A 19,373-nucleotide genomic window follows, 5' to 3' on the forward strand; every position below is an offset into this window, starting at 1 on the left:
AAAGATTTCTCTGGGTGACTGTCGTTGAAGATACCCTCGATTATTTGGATTAAAGCATTTCTCAACTACGAACATGCAGTCAGGCTACTGGCAGATCTAGGTTGACGGGGCTGACAGGGAAAACATTGCCTTCATAACTCCTGGCGGCCTTTGTGTATTACCCCGTTTGGACTGTGTTATCATCGAGACGAGTTCCAGTCTTCAGTCGAGATGCTCAATAAAACTGTGTAGCTTTTGTCGACTGCAAAATCTACTCAGGCTCACGGAGGAAATCTACATGCCAGCGAGCACCATAAGCATCGTAGGTGGTCAAGGAGAACATTGCATTGTTGACTGTCACGAGCAGCCACATTTCACCATAAAAGTTCGAGCTTAGGGCAGCCGAACCAGTCCAGGAAGGATAGCTTAGCGCCATTGATGAATAATCGTGCTTCGCTAACACTATTGACAACGCAAGTAAGGAAGCTACTATCGAACTGCCAGTAGGACCTGGCCTGGCTCACCAACAACGTCGGCGAGTGATAGTCATTCCGCGCCAATTTTCGGATGCTTTCAAATCCAGAGTGGAGAAACGATAGATCAAGCGGCCTATAGTGAAATATCTTATCAGCACTGGGAATCATCCACCAATTAGTCGCCGGCCGGAGTGGCCGTGCGGTTCTAGGCGCTACAGTCTGGAACCGAGCGACCGCTACGGTCGCAGGTTCGAATCCTGCCTCGGGCATGGATGTGTGTGATGTCCTTAGGTCAATTAGGTTTAATTAGTTCTGAGTTCTAGTCGACTGATGACCTCCGAAGTTAAGTCACATAGTGCTCAGAGCCATTTGAGCCATTTTGAACCAATTAGTCAGTGCTCGCTCACGAAGAGTCTCGCAAGCTGAAAGACAGATAATCCGAATGGAAGCAGAGAAAGCTGCTGCAATACAGCGCTGAATCTTGGTATCATTATTTGTCAGAGTGAAATTTAACACTCCTCCACAAAATACAGAAGGGCCACGCAAAAACACTTGTCCATTGGTGTGAGCTTGGGCGCGCCAGAGATTATCCTGGGCGAGCTGGCCCCTGGAAGAGCTCCCTACGGCCACCGACGAGTGTCGCACATGCCTTCAACCAGACAATCATCGGAGACGTACCCTGCTGTTTTGGGGTGGCATTATGTGGGGTCGGCGTACGGCGCTGGTGGTCATGAAAGGCGCCGAACTCTCGGAACTGAGTTGACGCAAAACTTATTTTGATGTGTGTACTTTGAAAATCTGAAATTTAAGTTGTGATATGAAGTGGTGGTGACACCTAGGATTTATTTTGAGATTTTTTATATTTTTCATCTTGCTTAGTGTGGGGCTATTAGTTTTTTGACAGTAACACATTCACAATCGAAGCTTGATTATTGAAAGGATTTATATTTAAAAGGGAAAGATAATTGACTTCCAGTAGCTGAAAATAAATTTTAGTTCCCGTGTTATCATTTACTCACAACTATCTTTCAATAACTGGTTTAGAAAGGAAAGAATTTAAAAGGAAAGCTAAAGTTATAGTTCTGTCATTTAGTAAGTAGCGGGAAGCACGCTCAAGTCAGCAATTAGATCTAGACAGTTGAACTGAGAATAGTTAAACCAAAGAGGGTCATTTTCAAAGACTAGCGCCTTATGGTTGAAAACATTAAAACAATTCCGTAAGAGGTTGGTACTGAATGCTAGGGTTGGCGAGACTATTTCTAATAGGTTTACCGAAGGAATGAACTGATATGTACCTGAAGATTATATTAAACATTCATGAGTAGCGAAACAAATAACCAACGGTGGTGCCTGAAGAAGTTCAGTTGCGTTGTCTTAACAACAGTTTGTATTTCTGGAATCGGATGTCGGAATATATTACGAAGATACTTTAATTCTGAAGTTTCTCAACTCTTTAGGTACGTGTAAGTAATTGATGGTATATCAATGTTAAAATCTTAACTGTCAATATACTGAAGGTCGTATTTTAATAGGAAAAAAGATATTTTAGATATTTAGTGGAATACTGCTGCGTGCTAACTTACGTACCCATACGATACTTACATTGAGTGAATTCTTCAAAACAAACAAAACACCGTCCGAATAGGCCTTGATGGCCCAATGGTACTGACCGGCCGCCGTGTCATCCTCATCTTTAGGTGTCACCGGATCCCAATACGGAGGGGCACACCGCTCTGGCGGCCGTATGTTTTCGTGACCGGTGTCACTACTTCTCAGTCAAGTAGCTCCTCAATTGGCTTCACAAGCGCTGAGTGCACCCAGCTTGCCACCCGCGCGGTCTCAGGCTCCTTGCCATGGTTCACAGTTCACGCGCTTCCCCCTGTCGGGGGTTCGAGTCCTGACTCGGGCATGAGTGTTTGTATTGTCCTTAGCGTAAGTTAAAGTTAGATTAAGTAGTGTGCAAGCCTAGGGACCGATGACCGCAGAAGTTTGGTGCCATAGGAACTTACCACACCAGCTTGCCAATAGCACTAGGCAGATCCTGATGGTCACCCATCCAAATGCCAGCCAAGCCCAACATCGCTTAACTTCGGTGATCTGAGGGGAACCGGTGTTACCACTGCGGTAAGGCCATTGGCGATTGAGTTCTTCACAAAAGAAAAATATAGATACTCAAGAGTCTCACTAATTTAAATGATACAACTTAATATCAGTTACTACGCTACGGCTGAAGAGTAATTCAAAGTATATTAAAGTATCTGACGATCATTATAGTCAAGCAGACGCTTCATAAGTAGTGAGTTGGCTTGTGCACTCGCTTCATTATATGTTGATGGTTTTTTCGCGAAGAAGCTGAAACCAAATAAGATCCATTTAACCAAGGGTGTGTTATAGTGCTAGGAGGTAGAATTACAAATTCGATCAAGCGTACGATTACTTATTGGTCACATCGTTGCTAGTACAGTGTTCTAGGAGTCCGTGTTTTGAAAGGTTGAATAGAATCTTATTGCGCCTCTCCACGAGTAATTATCAGTTTTATTTCATTTATATTTTTCTCGTTTACTAGGACGGGGTGTTACCTGAACGTTTTAACAGGATTCATTACGTGGCGTGGATGCTCGTAGGTTGCAATTCCGGCACAGTGGAACATTATTATTCTTACAAAAAATCTTAGTATGGCATCTGCTTTTCTTTTAATCAGTGCAGTGCGGTCGTTCCAGTTTAGATCGCTCCTGACACATATTTCCATACATTTCGCGGTTGTTCCTTTTTATACTGATCGATTATAATCAAACAATAATTGGATTTTGTGAGTAACTGTACGCAATACGTCACATTTATTTGTGTTTGGAGTCAACTGTCAGTCGCTGCACCAAGCGCTGAACCTCTGTAGGTTTACCTGAATTTCGCCACACTTTTCTGACATTGCAACGCTCCTTTATACAGTAGCATTATCCGCGAACATCAAGAAACTTCCAACGTTATCTACTAGAACATTTAAATACTGCATTTTTTAAAAAAAAAAGTCCCATAATCTTACGGGAGTTATTACTTCTCAAAAATAGAAAAAAATCGTATCAACATCGTAAAGAGTGAACTTGAGTCGCATTATTGAACGCGAGAAATGGCAGACACGACAATCTTCTATGATTTAGCCAACAGCATTAATCGAAGATGTGTGTCATGTACACTGAACGACTTTCTCAGTGCCGCATTTCACCTAAAAATTGTGTCCAGCAGCTGTTCCTGTGATTTTAAGACACGGATAATTTGCAACAAGGACAATGGATAGCCACAGAACTCACACATTTGGCACGTATCCCCTACCAGCATGCCAGACTACAGTTGTGCCATTGAATTCTAAGGCAGAACGAGGAAGTTCAACAGTTCACAACTTATTTTTTATTTACGTATGAAGCGGAATACACGGAGTTAACCACAGTAATCACGAGTGGCTAGATTCAAATCCTAGAGCGACCATGGAAGCAAGGCATCAGATTCGCTTTAGTATCAATGTGTGGGCAGGAATTGTGGGTGACAAATCATAGGGCCATATACTTCACCGGAGAAAGCAGTATGTGCGATTTGTCAACCATTTTTACTTGACGAATTAATGGCACTTCTGGAAAACATTTCCCTTTCAAAAAAACGACGGATATCTGTTATGTGCAACGGAACACACTTTCTACACCTCTTACGTCAGTTACAAATGTTTAATGAGTGAAGAATTGGTCGAGGACGTCCAGTAGAATGGTTTACCTCTTCACCTGACCTTAATTCCTTTGATTTCTGGCTATGGAGACATTTAAAACCATTGGTGTATTGCGCACCTACGGACAACGGGCACACGTTTCTGGAACGTGTATGTCGTGCATGTGACCGAACCCGAAGGCAGATAAGTGCGTTCCCACAAGTCCGTAATTCTCTGAGAACAAGAACTAAAAGATGTGTATGAATATCACTAATGTCGCTCCGCAACAACTTTGGCATTGTAATTTGTAGGGGAGACGCGTTTGTGATGTAATTAAGAGGCAGAAATCAGTATTTTGGAAACGACAGAAATTATTGTGCGGTCTGTTGAGATCTTGGTAGCAGAGAAGCAAGCAAAAGTTAGTCGCGACCTTTGAACTTGGCGCAAACCGGACCTACCTCCTAGAACCACGTACGTTACTGTTTCCTGTACAACGCCAGTTTCTCTTCCCAAGATTAAAACTATTTCACAGTAAAGTACAAACGGCCGCGATTCCTTTCTTTCTTTTGTGTAGTCATTTTCAAGGTCTTCGATTAAAAATTAAGATGCTCGGGAATTAAATCGCCACTTCTTATTTAGGTATCTCTGACAGCAGTGAATTCCTGATGACAATGTTCACAGTAAGGCGTTTCATTTTGTGTCATATTCCATGCAGAAGCTAATATTAGCTTCGTGTGTCTCAATAGCGGAGTCCCGTGAGGTCTCGAAGCACAGTAAATAAAGGCGTACAAGCAGCCTTTCACACCAGACAAGGATAATAAGGAGGCATCTGTGGAGAGTGGGGGAAAGAAGAAACGCTCGAACAACCCATTCATTCACTCATTACCGTCTCAGTCACTTTCTCGAACAGTGGTAACTCATACTGCAAACAACAGAAAGCACTAAGACTAGTGCCAAAACATGACGGTACATGAAAGAACATGAAAGCGTGTTAATGAATGAGAAACACGGAAATGTAGCACAGTGAAGGATTTAACCTTCGGTAGAGACGAATATCAGGTAAAGATCTACATCTACATCCATACTCCGCAAGCCACCTGACGGTGTGTGGCGGAGGGTACCCTGAGTACCTCTATCAGTTGTCCCTTCTATTCCAGGCTCGTATTGTTCGTGGAAAGAAAGATTGTCGGTATCCTCTGTGTGGGCTCTAATCTCTCTGATTTTATCCTCATGGTCTCTTCGCAAGATATACGTAGGAGGGAGCAATATACTGCTTGACTCCTCGGTGAAGGTATGTTCTCGAAACTTCAACAAAAGCCCGTACCGGGCTACTGAGCGTCTCTCCTGCAGAGTCTTCCACTGGAGTTTATCTACCATCTCCGTAACGCTTTCGCGATTACTAAATGGTCCTGTAACGAAGCGCGCTGCTCTCCGTTGGGTCTTCTCTCTTCTATCAACCCTGTCTGGTACGGATCCCACACTGGTGAGCAATGTTCAAGCAGTGGGCGAATAAGTGTACTGTAACCTACTTCCTTTGTTTTCGGATTGCATTTCCTTAGGATTCTTCCAATGAATCTCAGTCTGGCATCTGCTTTACCGACGATCAACTTTATATGATCATTCCATTTTAAATCACTCCTAATGCGTACTCCCAGATAATTTATGGAATTAACTGCTTCCAGTTGCTGACCTGCTATATTGTAGCTAAATGATAAGGGATCTTTCTTTCTATGTATTCGCAGCACATTACACTTGTCTACATTGAGATTCAATTGCCATTCACTGCACCATGCGTCAATTCGTCGCAAATCCTCCTGCATTTCAGTACAATTTTCCATTGTTACAACCTCTCGGTATACGACAGCATCATCCGCAAAAAGCCTCAGTGAACTTCCGATGTTATCCACAAGGTCATTTATGTATATTGTGAATAGCAACGGTCCTACGACACTCACCTGCGGCACACCAGAAAGCACTCCCACTTCGGATGACTTCTCTACATTGTGAATGACATGCTGCGTTCTGTTATCTAGGAACTCTTCAATCCAATCACACAATTGGTCTGATAGTCCATATTTTCTTACTTTGTTCATTAGACGACTGTGGGGAACTCTATCGAACGCCTTGCGGAAGTCAAGAAACACGGCATCTACCTGGGAACCCGTGTCAATGGGTCTCTGAGTCTCGTGGACGAATAGCGAGAGCTGGGTTTCACACGATCGTCTTTTTCGAAACCAATGCTGATTCCTACAGAGTAGATTCCTAGTCCCCAGAAAAGTCATTATACTCGAACATAATACGTGTTCCAAAATTCTACAACTGATCGACGTCAGAGATATAGGCCCATAGTTCTGCACATCTGTTCGACGTCCCTTCTTGAGAACGGGGATGACCTGTGCCCTTTTCCAATCCTTTGGGACGCTACGCTCTTCTAGAGACCTACGGTACACCGCTGCAAGAAGGGGGGCAAGTTCCTTCGCGTACTCTGTGTAAACTCGAACTGGTATCCCATCAGGTCCAGCGGCCTTTCCTCTTTTGAGCGATTTTAATTGTTTCTCTATTCCTCTGTCATCTATTTCGATATTTACCATTTTGTCATCTGTGCGACAATCTAGAGAAGGAACTACAGTTCAGTCTTCCTCTGTGAAACAGCTTTGGAAAAAGATATTTAGTATTTCGGCCTTTAGCCTGTTATCCTCTGTTTCTGTACCATGCATTTGAGAGGCTGGTCAGTACGGAAATTTGTGAGAGTGAGATTTACAAACATTTAACAGCGTTGTGGGCAGGCTGCAAGAAAATGTAATGGGAAGAAGAAAGATTTTCTGTATGAGAGGCATAATTCGTTATAAGTACTTATTTTTAGCACGTAGATACATATCTCCACGAAGAAGTATAAAATACAACATGCAAAATCCGATAGCAGCGTTTTGATGTCAGGAGTAATTCAGCTACTAATCGTAAACAACGGGTTTTCTGTCGACTAAACAGAAATAAAGAATCTGTGCACTTCACTAATAATTTCTTGATTTTGTTGACGTGGCGTAGTCTTAACACTGCCAAAAGAAATATATACAATAGATTAACTGAAAAATTATAAAATACAGTTTCTACATCATATGATAAATGTGAAATAAATCACATCTGAAGCTATCGGCTACCACAAAACAAATTGCAATTCATTTATTGGCAGTGGCTGCCTCAGTAGATGAAACAATGTCGTCAATACAACTCACTGGCGAACTATGGAGGTATCCCTATCGCTAAAATGCACAACATCGACATCCACTCATAATCTAGTATCTACTGCAGCAAATAGTGGACTACAGTTCATTGGTTAACGTTTACTTATTTATTTAATTTTATTTGATTTATTTATTTAACCTGATCAGATTAGGAGCTTGAAGCCCTCTCTTACACCAGACCTGGGTTTCGCGCATACACTGATGAACCATAACATTATAATCACCTGTTTAACACCTTGTTTGTCCGTCACTGAGTCTGTGTATCAGGGACCTTACAGTTTGTCGGTAGGTTAGTTGAGGTATGTGGAATTAGATGTCTACGCACAGGTCATGTAATTCGCGTAAATAACGTGCGGCTGGTTTGCGTACGCGGTGATGGCGTCCGATAGCGACCCACGTAAGTCCCGTAGGATTTATATCAGGCGAATTTGGTCGCCGAGTCATCAGCGTGAGTTCACTATAAAGCTCCTCAAACCACTGTATCCCGGTTCTGGCTCCAAGACACGGACAATTATACTGCTGAAAGATGACATTGCTGTCGGCGAAGACATCAAACATGGAGGGATGAAATGGTTCGCAGCTGTCAGTGTGTTTTCGATTACTACCACAGGTCCCATGCAAGCGCAGAAGAATGTCTTCCATAGCATAATACTGCTCCCACCAGCCAGCGTCCGTGGCGCGCTGCACGTTTCGAGCAGCCGTTCACCTCGCTGACAGGGTTCACCCGAAGAGCCGACACGTTTCCATTGACTGACGGTCTAATCCTGGTGGTCCTGTACCCACTGCAATCGTAATCGACGATGGCGTTGGATCAACATGTGAACTCGAAGGGGTGGTCTGCTGCAGAGCTCCGTGTTCAACAATGTACGATGAACACATCTGCCTGCATCAGCGTTGTGCTCTTTCTGTAGAGATGCCACAGATCACCATCTATCCAGTTTTACAGAGCAGACAAGCTTCCAAACCCCACGTTCTGTGAATAGTCGTGGACGTCCAACCATTTAGCACCTGGTGGTAGTTTCACTGTCCTTCTACCTCTTTCCGTAGATGCTCACAACAGTAGCACGTGAACACTCGACCAACTTCACCGTTTTCGAGATATTCGTTCACAGGCTCTGCTAATAATAATCTGCTCTTTGTCAAAATCGCTTATCTCAATGGGATTTCTCCACTTGCAGCCCATATCTTCGCTAGGGTAATTCCCCGTCCGTGTCTGCTACGCATACATACTTTTGTTTTCCGCGTCACGTGCCCTCAACGGCACTAGGCAGCATTTAATGTCGCGGCGGGCAGTGGTCATGTTTTGGCTTATCAGGGTCTGGTCTTTTTGTTCGGCTATAACAACCTATCGAATGTGAGACGATTTACCTGTCTGCTCTTCCTCTTCATCAACATTTCGTCTCGAGCAGTGAAAAATTCTACGCGGGCTCAGAAAGTTCTATGAAGAAATTTCAGGAAATAAGAGACAGCAAAGGACTTGGAAGAGCAGTTGAACGGAATGGATAGTGTCTTGAAAGGAGGATATAAGATGAACATCAACAAAAGTAAAACGACGATAATGGAATGTAGTCGAATTAAGTTGGGTGATGCTGAGGGAATTAGATTAGTAAATCAGACACTTAAAGTAGTAAAGGAGTTTTGCTATTTGGGGAGCAAAATAACTGATGATGGTCGAAGTAGAGAGGATATAAAATGTAGACTGGCAATTGCAAGGAAAGCGTTTCTGAAGAAGAGAAATTTGTTAACATCCAGTATAGATTTAAGTGTCAGGAAATCGTTTCTGAAAGTATTTGTATGGTGTGTAGCCATTTATGGAAGTGAAACATGGACGATAAATAGTTTGGACAAAAAGAGAATAGAAGCATTTGAAATGTGGTACTACAGAAGAATGCTGAAGATTAGGTGGGTAGATCACATAACTAATGAGGAGGTATTGAATAGGATTGGGGAAAAGAGAAATTTGTGGCACAACTTGACTAGAAGAAGGGATCGGGTGGTAGGACATGTTCTGAGGCATCAAGGGATCACCAATTTAGTATTGGAGAGCAGCGTGGAGGGTAAAAATCGTAGAGGGAGAGCAAGAGATGAATACACTAAGCACATTCAGAAGGATGTAGGTAACAGTAGTTACTGGGAGATGAAGAAGCTTGCACAGGATAGAGTAGCATGGAGAGCTGCATCAAACCAGTCTCAGGACTGAAGACCACAACAACAACAACAATTAAAAAAAAAAATGGTTCAAATGGCTCTGAGCACTATGGGACTTAACATCTATGGTCATCAGTCCTATAGAACTTAGAACTACTTAAACCTAACTAACCTAAGGACAGCACACAACACCCAGTCATCACGAGGCAGAGAAAATCCCTGACCCCGCCGGGAATTGAACCCGGGAACCCGGGCGCGGGAAGCGAGAACGCTACCGCACGACCACGAGCTGCGGACAACAACAATTCAAAATTATTGTTAACAAATCACCAATCTTCAACACATATCAATCTACACGCATTTTTTCTATACAGTACTCTTGTTAATAATAGTTCCCAACATAAATTTCTATAGCAGAGCTAGGAATGTGCAGGTTTAATGTACTTACTTACTGTGTGCCCAGCTCCTGAAAACAAGTGAGAAAGCTGCATCTTCTTGAGGTTACCATTCTAATGAAATTTTTAGAAACCTATTGAGGCAGATTCTGTCACAGTTTATCTTTACTTAATTTTATTTAATTCGTTATTGTTACGTATATAGCCTGAACGTTATGTTTTCGTTTGCACTTCCGTCAACTGACTAGGTTGACGCGTACAAATTTCGGGAGATGATTCCTACAATACCGTATGTGCACTTTAGCAGATGGTGCATTGGCCATATAGAACTGGCACTGTGTCTGTATGGTGATTCTCACACTCATCTCCACGAGTAGCCGACACCTTCATACCTTAAGTCCCCTGTTGCAACTTTTTCTCGTCAGTTTCCTAGGCAGATCCATAATTAAACACTGACTACATGAAGTGATTGAGGTTATTAAAAAGTTATTGTTGATGCATTCTCACGATTTTCACGACAGTAATAGAAGTTAAACGAGCTACCACAAAATAAACAGTAAGCTGTCTAGGAGCTTTAATCCAGTCTCAGAGGCTAGCTAGCAATTTTGCAGTCTTTAACATTTGTTGTAGGCTGTAAAATTAAGGTTGCTGCCACTGCACCAATCAATCGTGATTAATCTCAAAATCCATATTATCTTTCAATACCACCGACCTTGATCCAGAACTCTGAAGGGTGCGGTAAAGTACATACAACGAAGACTAGAGCGCTTCGTGACTTGATAGTTTAGTAAGCGCTAGAATATTATGGAGGTGCTCAACAAATGCCAATGTCGGACCACTTGAGAGAGGCGTTCGCCACCAAGGAGAGGTGTCTCTTACGAATCACCATAAGAAAAAATCCAGAGGCGTCAAGTCTGGCTAACGAGCCGGCCACGACACATCTCCTCCGCGTCCAATCCAACGATTTGGGAATTCTCTCTGCAACTCATTTCCAGCCATCAGCGAAAAATGTGCCGGACACCCATCGTGTTGATACCACAATCTAAAAAATGGTTCAAATGGCTCTGAGCACTATGGGACTTAACATCTAAGGTCATCAGTCCCCTAGAACTTAGAACTACTTAAACCTAACTAACCTAAGAACATCACACACATCCATGCCCGAGGCAGGATTCGAACCTGCGACCGTAGCGGTCACGCGGTTCCAGACTGTAGCGCCTAGAACCTCACGGCCACACCGGCCGGCCGATACCGCAATCTGTTCCTTGTTCCTAAATATATTTCTTCCAATAGTAGACTTAATATTTCATGCCGGGGTTTGGTGTACTTCCTACCATTAACATTTCCTTCGATGAAATAGGGGCCTATAATTCTGTCCTCCAGAATCCCACACCATGCATTCACCGACCATAGTTTTTGGTGTGCAACTTTCCGCAGCCGACACGGATTTTCAGTAGCCCAATAATGCATGTTACGCAAATTAACATTTCCATGGTTAGTGAATGTAGCCTCGTCAGTAAAGAAAACCAAATTTATAAATGTGTCATCCCTCTGAATCTGAAGTTGAGCCCATCGGCAGAATTCAATACGACGCATACAACTCGTACCAGTTAATTCTTGGCGGAGACTGATATGGTAAGGATGATATTTATGGCGATGCAGAACACGAACAACACTACTCTGATTTGTGCCAGGTTCCCTTGCGATTTGACGCGAACTAACACAGGGATCTCGAACCACAGTGGCAAGAGTACCAAATTCCGTTCCCTCGATAGTAACTTCCTTTGCAGGATGTGTTTGCGATGCGTTAAAGGTCCAGTTGTTCTCCATTTATCATACGCATATTTAAATGTACGGCGTGTAGGATGAGTACGTTGAGGATATCTTTCAGCGTATAAGTCTCTAGCTCTCACTGAATTTCGTTGGCATTCTCCGTAAATGAGAAGCATTTCGACTTGTTCTTCAAAGGAATAGATCAATGACATTCACTTGATTCGACGATACTAGTCTTACCAATCCTATTAGTGTTGTATTGCGAAACCGTCGAATGGTGTTTGCATGACAATTGCACGTTTACTATTCGCACGATATAAGAGAGACAATTTTCACAGCATGTGCTTTGATAAGTGCCGATTTGATAAGCAATACCACTCAATCAATGATATGAAGATTTCAGCACTGCATTGATACCAATGGTCATCACTTTGAACACCTTCTGTAAATGGACGTTCATGCCACCTTTGTGGCCTTCGTTGGCCTCCAAAGACCTTACTGTTACACATCATTGGATTCGTCTCGATAGGCACTATCAGAAAATAAGTACCAAACTATAGCATCCCATAAAAAAACACAAAGTTGACCTCCATATCTCTGACGCGACCCCACCCAGCAACAAAAAGCCAACGTCATATTATGGCCCCTGTTGTCCCATGCAACATTTTTCCCACAATCTTTTCAGCTACTATCGTACTTTCGGAGTTATTCTAAGTAGCAATAGTTAGTGATTCACTGTGTCTATTATTGGAAAAAGAAGTATATGGCTCTGAGCACTATGGGACTCAACTGCTGAGGTCATTAGTCCGCTAGAACTTAGAACTAGCTAAACCTAACTAACCTAAGGACATCACAAACATCCATGCCCGAGGCAGGATTCGAACCTGCGACCGTAGTGAAAGAAGTATAAAAGTAGTTGTTTGTCAATGCTTTCGTTAGAGGGAGAGCAGTGGGACATGAGGCAGGAAATGTGCCATTCTCGTCACTGTATACATTGTAAGGCACAAGTGGCAGGTGTAGCATGTAAGACGTAGTAAAGGTTAAGTACAATGTACCGGTAATGGGGACGAAGGACCCGCGCAATAAATAGCGCCAGGTCATGAAGTGTCCACAACATAACGAAGGTATGCTGGTGGCTCATTGAACAGAAAACTTTCTATTCACATTTAACTTTTTTCCTATAACACAAAATACTCCTTATGCAGTGACATGACAATCGACGGGACTACAAAAATCGGAAAGAGAAACTTCATTGTGGTGACGTTAAATCTGAATGGTATAACTTATGTAAAGGGAAACATTATGTGTAAATCTATTCTTAGTCGTTGAGGCGCCTTAACTCAGCAGATACCTGGAAAAACGTTGATTACTGAAAGGCAGTGATTATAAATACAGGTATATTTTTACCTTATTTCAGAAATACTGCTCGTTATCCTTATTGGAAACTTCTTTCATAAATTAGATTTCAAATCTTCTTTTTTCGAAGAGGGAAAAGGAAATGTAAAAGTTACGCTTCCATAACAGATGAATTTCTTGTTTTACTGCTTCCTCCATTTGCATTTTCGTAGTATGTCTTTTTTAGCTATATTTAACTTTTTCCCACGAACAGACACTCTCTGCTATGATAAGACGATTGAAAAGAAATTTTGAAATCAATTTTTCGTGTCTCTGATGTGGCTGGGGTGTATGATATATAACCGGTAGTCTTTAAGTGTAGATGTTTGATGTGTCGTTGGGTGTATAGGGCCCCCTCTGCCAGGTATAGCTGTCATTTTTCGGTTCTGGGAACAGGCAGGTCGTCAGTTACCTGTTACTTCCACAGTTATTCTTAATACATGTACTTTTTCCCGAGTCCAGTTCCTAATTCGTACCTTACTGTGGCACATCAGAAGACGGTGTACGCTTTTTAACAATTGGCATTAGTTACAATAAGGGCTTAGTTCCACATTAATCTCCTTCTAGTGGGAATAATTTCATTGATCGTATCACAAGCTACCCAGTCATTGAACCAGTGGGATACTCGAAGTAACACATTAATGTTTCAGGAAGACAAATACGTTTGTTATGGTCGCACGTTTCCATATATAAATCAAGACTGAATTATTGTTAGTTTCCCTGTTAGTATGTAATTTGTCGCTCAGGTCGTTAGAGGTGTTCATTTTTCAGTAAAATACGGTGATAGACAAAAACACGATGATGTCTGGTCCAAGTGCAAGGGAACGGCGAAATATGACTGAGGTTCGGCATCAGTCACCATAGCCTGGTTCTCAGCAGCCCAGGGGTCAGAGGAGACGGGTAGTGCGAGCCGCTGAGTCCTGTGAAACTTGTTCAAACGTGTGTGAACGGCTGGAGAAACTGTGACAGCCAACGTGTCCTTTAATGAAATTTGTAAGGCACACCTGTCATGCCGCAGCCGCCTGGCGCTGCTTTCTAGCACAGCGTCGCCGTTTCAATTTTCTGTTCTTGCTTCTCAGAAGAAACGACGCCTCACATTTTTCCCCGATTTCTTTAATTTACATTTTCTCAGAGACAGCAAATTTCCTGGAATAGTAATGAACTGACTTTACACTAAGACCGGAGCTACTCTTCTCTGCAATCACATAAGCTTTTCAACGCGTAAGAAATGTGTAGGGGTTAGACAAAAATAAACATGCCCAATACGGTGTAGGAAACCCGTTGACATTCAAAATAACTTCTAGTCGGCTCGGAATGGATAAATACAAATCCTTTATGGCTGTGTATGGAATCTTGCACCATTCTTTCATCAAAATATTTGCTAATTCAGGTACCGATTATTAAGGTGGATAGCGATCACACACCTATCTCTAAAAAGCAGACCACAAAGACTCAATAATGTTGATATCTGGTGACTGTCGTGGCAAGAAGAGCTGCGAAATTCATCCTCGTGCTCACTAAACCGGTGTTGGACGTGAACAGGGACCCTGTCGTTTAGGAACGCAGCATCACAACTGGAGAACAAAAATGGTGCCACGGGACAGACCTGATCATCCAAGATAACCGGTTACATAAAGCTTAACAGAGATGCGACCATGCAGAGTAAACGCCAGTCCGAAATAATCACTGAATCGCCGCCATGTTTCAATCTTGGGACATAAACTCGGCAAGGAGTTGGAAATATTGTCAATCAAGACTAATCCGACCAAATGACTTTCTTCCATTGCTCCATAGTTCCGATTTTATTGTTTCGGCACCACTCTTTGCTCTTACGGCCATTTGCATCAATGGCGAGTGGTTTTGGAATTCCATATCGCTCTGGTATTCACTGCTTATGGAGCTCCATTCGTGTTGTTTCGGTGCTGACAGAGTTAGAAAGTGCGACATTCTGTTCTGCAGTGACTTTTACAGCTATCGTCATCTAATTTTTCGTCACAGTCCTCTTCAATGACCGTCTGTCACGATCACTCAGCACACACAGGAACAGCTCTCATCACCCACGAGTTAGCTAAATTAGTTATTGACGTTGTTGCCATTAGTGAAGCCAGACTATCAGGAGAAGGATACGTCACTGAGACTAATTCAGGGTACACCATCTCCTAGAAAGGAAAGGATGGTGGAGAACCACGCATCCATGATTGCGAATTTGCAATAAAAACAACAGTAGTGGAAGGACATAGATTAACACCTGTTTCTGTCAATGAAATAATTAGGACTTTTCGAAATCCTCGTTCTGGAGACTATTTTGTCAACCTCGTCTCTGCATATGCTCCCACTTTAGACAGGTATGAAGATACAAAGAATCAGTTCTGTCATAAACTCCACAATGTTCTCGTCAAGATACGTACTAAAGGTAAACTCTTGTTACCTGGGGATTTCAATGACAGAGTGGGAAGAGGCAACTGCTTTTTGGGAAACATCATGGGTGATCAAGCTGTCGGAAACTGTAGTGCAAATGGGCTGCCATTTCTTGGTATTTCTGCTTAGCATGAGCTTTTTATCATCAGTACACATTTTCTTTTACCTGTTCGTTATAAGACTACATTGATGCATACACGCTCCAACAAACACTGATATCTTATTGACTAGAAACACGTTCTAGTCATGAACATCGATTATCAAATGAGCGGAACATCGTCGATTGCTTGACTGATTACAAACGACTAGTTGGTCATCTGAGAATTCTAGCACATCGTAAAAGGCGATCCTACTTCTGAAATACAGGAGAAAATCCGACATTAACAGTCTGCATGTTAAAACTGCTCGCTCTTTCTTGCAAGACACGCTTTTAGATCTAATTCAGAAAACGCCAACTAACACAACAGATGTTGAACAGGAACGGAACGCTTTAAAAAATAAGAACCTCATAAGTATGAAGCGGGAGTTTACCTATCTCTTGCCTAAGATCCATCCTTCGTGGGAAAGGAAACATATTTTCAGGAGGAGATGTGTCAAACTAAAATACGCATGATCAAGAACAAGTGGTGACAACAAAAAGCCAAGGAATTCCAAAGTCCGCCAGATGCTAGTGACTTGTGTAGTTTTCGAGCTGGAATAAAAGTGATATACAGGGTTATTACAAATGATTGAAGCGATTTCATAAATTCACTGTAGCTCCATTCATTGACATATGGTCACGACACACTACAGATACGTAGAAAAACTCATAAAGTTTTGTTCGGCTGAAGCCGCACTTCAGGTTTCTGCCGCCAGAGCGCTCGAGAGCGCAGTGAGACAAAATGGCGACAGGAGCCGAGAAAGCGTATGTCGTGCTTGAAATGCACTCACATCAGTCAGTCATAACAGTGCATCGACACTTCAGGACGTAGCTCAACAAAGATCCACCAACTGCTAACTCCATTCAGCGATGGTATGCGCAGTTTAAAGCTTCTGGATGCCTCTGTAAGGGGAAATCAACTGGTTGGCCTGCAGTGCGCGAAGAAACGGTTGAACGCGTGCGGGCAATTTTCATGCGTAGCCCGCGGAAGTCGACGATTAAAGCAAGCAGGGAGTTAAACGTACCACAGCCGACGGTTTGGAAAATCTTACGGAAAAGGCTAAATGAGAAGCATTTCTTAAACAGGAGATTGGAAAACCGATGGATCAGTCGTGGTGGAGATCATGATCAACAATTCATGTCATGGCCTCCACGCTCTCCCGACTTAACCCCATGCGATTCTTTCTGTGGGGTTATGTGAAAGATTCAGTGTTTAAACCTCCTCTACCAAGAAACGTGCCAGAACTGCGAGCTCGCATCGACGATGCTTTCGAACTCATTGATGGGGATATGCTGCGCCGAGTGTGGGAGGAACCTGATTATCGGCTTGATGTCTACCGAACCACTAAAGGGGCACATATCGAACATTTGTGAATGCCTAAAAAAACTTTTTGAGTTTTTGTATGTGTGTGCAAAGCATTGTGAAAATATCTCAAATAATAAAGTTATTCTAGAGCTGTGAAATCGCTTCAATCATTTGTAATAACCCTGTATGGAGCTGTTGGTTCCTGACCAGGAACCCTGAAACCAGTCGGCAGTGTCACCATCCACACTCATAGTCACGACATTTTGAGTCGCTGGAAAGAGCACTTTAGCTCATTCTTTACCAGTAGCTCTACTGCTGTTGACGACACTGTCAAACATGTCCCGCAACATCCAGCACACGCTCGGAAGGCAGTTCCACCGATATTTCACAAATTTAGCAAGGCTGTAGGTAGTATGAAATCGATACACACACCCGGATCTGACGACAATCCCCTGGAGACCATTGAAAGTGATGGGTTGTCCCTAAAAACCAGACTCTTCTCCCTGTTTCTTCTAATGTGGGGAAGCCGTAAGATACTAGCGGACATGAGGAAATTCACAACTGTCATCTTCAGAAAAGGTGACCGAAGCATCTGTGGTAATTACTCTGGCATTCCCTTGCTCCTCGTGGCTAGTGAAATTTTTACTAAAATTCTGTTGGATTGCCTCCAGACTCTTTCCGAGACTGTACTTTCTGAATCCCAATGCGGATTTCACCCTTCCATAGACATTATTGATATGATATTCTAAGCGCCACAATTGCAAAAGAAGTGCAGGGAGCAACATAAATCTGTACTATTATCGTTCTATGACTTAGAAAAGGACTTTGATAAGCTGCCCAAAGAAACTATATGGAAGGGTTGAAATGGTTCGGCTGCCCTGAACACTTTGTTGGCCTGATTCAAGCCCACCATGTTGAAATTTCTGGCAAGTGCTATATCAGAATGAAACATCTGAGAAATTCCGTGTTACTAATGGGCTCAAACATGGACGTGTCCTCTGGCCAATATTGTTTGCGCTGTACCTAGCAGTCACTTTTTTTAATACATCGTCTGCAAACAATTCAGGTGTAGAACTTAAAAGCAGATTTGACTGAGAAATATTTAATAAGACCAGACTCCATTCTAAAAGGTTCACAGGTCTCACTGAACTTCACAAGTCTCACTGAACTGAAATATTAAGGCGACAATACTTCTCCAACTCACACACCAACAGTATTGCAACTGTCTGTAAATTGTTTCAGGAGTGCGTATGAACGGTTTGACCTGAAAATCCACATCCTGAAGTAAAGAGGGCTCACACAACCAGCTCCTGTAATTGATTTCCTAAATGAAATCACACAGCCGCTCCTGTAATTGATTTCCCCAATTTCAATATTTCTATTTTCAGCTCACATTTGGAAGAAGCAGATCACTGCCTCTATCTAGGAAGTATGGTATCAACTAATTGCTCACCGGAAAAGGACGTGGAGGACAGAATACGTGCCGCCTATGCTTCTTTTGGAAGTCTCACACAGAGGATCTTCCTAAGTAAAGATCTAGTACTCTGCACCAAACTGATAGTGTATCCAGGAGTTATGTTTACATCCTGCTGCATGGCTGCGAAACCTGGACGCTATTAACCGTAATCTTAAGAAAGTAGAACGCTTCATCTAACGTAAGCTTAGATATCTTATGAACATACAATGGGATGAATGGGATGACTTCACATAAAGGACAACTGTTCTTGAGACGTCTAAGACTTATAGTATAGAGGCCACCTCCATTGGTGACCGACTCAGATGGATATGTCATTTCCAGTCGATGAGAAGCGGCAGATTTCCACGATAAGTTTCTTATAGTGAAGTGAGCTCAGGTAGAAGGCCACACGGTGCTCTTCGGAAGCGCTGTAAGGATCAATTCAAGAAGAACATTAAGAGTAGATTTCCCCACCATGTTATAGTTCTGGGTGGAGATTTTAATTTGCCGGATATAGACTGGGAGACTCAAACGTTCATAACGGGTGGCAGGGACAAAGAATCCAGTGAAACTTTTTTAAGTGCTTTATCTGAAAACTACCTTGAGCAGTTAAACAGAGAACCGACTCGTGGCGATAACATATTAGACCTTCTGGTGACAAACAGACCCGAACTATTTGAAACAGTTTACACAGAACAGGGAATCAGCGATCATAAAGCGGTTACGGCATCGATGATTTCAGCCGTAAATAGAAATATTAAAAAGGGTAGGAAGATTTTTCTGTTTAGCAAAAGTGACAAAAAGCAGATTTCAGAGTACCTGATGGTTCAACACAAAAGTTTTGTCTCAAGTACAGATAGTGTTGAGGATCAGTGGACAAAGTTCAAAACCATCGTACATTATGCGTTAGATGAGTATGTGCCAAGCAAAATCGTAAGAGATGGAAAAGAGCCAC

General features: G+C 42.6%; 1 protein-coding gene and 1 pseudogene across 1 annotated transcript in view; both read right to left on the minus strand.

Moving 5' to 3' along the window:
• Positions 1-19,373, minus strand: part of LOC126469684 (uncharacterized) — a 477,049-nt gene that overhangs the window by 364,069 nt on the left and 93,607 nt on the right. The window lies entirely within an intron of this gene.
• Positions 2,475-2,593, minus strand: LOC126472004 (5S ribosomal RNA; annotated as a pseudogene).

Source organism: Schistocerca serialis, chromosome 3 (assembly GCF_023864345.2).
Source record: "Schistocerca serialis cubense isolate TAMUIC-IGC-003099 chromosome 3, iqSchSeri2.2, whole genome shotgun sequence".
NCBI lineage: Eukaryota > Metazoa > Arthropoda > Insecta > Orthoptera > Acrididae > Schistocerca > Schistocerca serialis.